General features: G+C 39.0%; 1 long non-coding RNA gene across 1 annotated transcript in view; it reads right to left on the bottom strand.

Moving 5' to 3' along the window:
• Window positions 1–6: 6 nt before the first annotated feature.
• LOC107579116 (uncharacterized) overlaps window positions 7–1,059 on the bottom strand; it is a 2,712-nt gene continuing 1,659 nt past the window's right edge. The window contains exon 3 of the long non-coding RNA XR_001608432.1: window positions 7–143. This is a non-coding gene — a long non-coding RNA (uncharacterized lncRNA). The remainder of the gene's footprint in view (window positions 144–1,059) is intronic.

The raw sequence follows: 1,059 nt of genomic DNA, 5'->3' as shown, positions 1-1,059 counted from the left end.
TCTTCCCATTGGCTGTGAAGTTCTTCCACCTGTCCCTGGAGCAGCGCGGTGTCTGCGGGCAGCACGTACTGGGACACGTCTGCCTTCATAGTGGTCAGCTCTTTCAGTCCTCCAGCCCAAATCTGCAGCGAGTCCTCGTCCTCCTGCATAACACGGCAACCAGCACCAAGTTAAACTCCCCTCCTCTGCCACACGCTAACCCTAGTCCTCTCTCTCCCTCTCTCTGTGTCCCTGTCATTAGCTCTTGGGATTAAGGCCCGCTGGATGGGACGGGGGAGGGGAGAAGGCGGAGAGAGGGAGGTGGAAGTGAGAAGTGAGAAGTGGGGGGGGGGGCTTAATCAACAAGAAATAAAATAATTCTCAGCAGTTGGGTTATTAACATTTCTAAAGTGACATGATTATATCAACAGGTGTTTTTTTCTTTAGCAAAGACCTTGGTAATAGTTTGAGTGTATTAAAATACAGTAGAATTAAGTTGGAAGATAAAAGCACTTTGACAACCATCAAAGCTAAGCAGGAATTGTAAACCGTCTCTGCCAATTGACAACTATTACCCATGTAATGGCGTAAAAAATATGTTCACAATCAACTGTATTCTTAAAGGAGTCCCCAAAGAAACGTAAGCAATGAGTACATTTAAAGTGAGCTGATTTTACACTATAGAGCAGGGTCCAAAAGGCTGAGAACACTAGTGAAAATGCTTCTATTTTTTCATTGAATAAATATCTGATTTTATTACATATTACATCATTTGTGAAAGCAGGACAGTTGCAATTAAAATATACTCTACTGTTCCAAGATATTAAAATAGAAAACTTTAAATTGTAATAATACATCAGAATATTACTTTTATTACAGTTTTTTTTTATGAAATAAATGAAGCTTTGGTGAGCATTTTTCAAAAACATTAAAAAAAAATCTTACTGATCCCAAACGTTTGAACGGCAGTGTACATGAATTTCAGAATGATTTAGTATTTGGTTTGTTTCCCTTTTGCTTTAATAACTTCATGTTCAGCATGATTTAAGTTGATCCTAAATCTATTAAGTGGAAGCAAGA

Source organism: Sinocyclocheilus grahami, unplaced genomic scaffold, assembly GCF_001515645.1.
Source record: "Sinocyclocheilus grahami isolate Dianchi unplaced genomic scaffold, SAMN03320097.WGS_v1.1 scaffold14317.1, whole genome shotgun sequence".
In the NCBI taxonomy this organism is placed as follows: Eukaryota; Metazoa; Chordata; class Actinopteri; order Cypriniformes; family Cyprinidae; genus Sinocyclocheilus; species Sinocyclocheilus grahami.
Note: the sequence above shows the minus strand (reverse complement) of the source record. Positions and strands in the feature narration are given on the sequence as shown.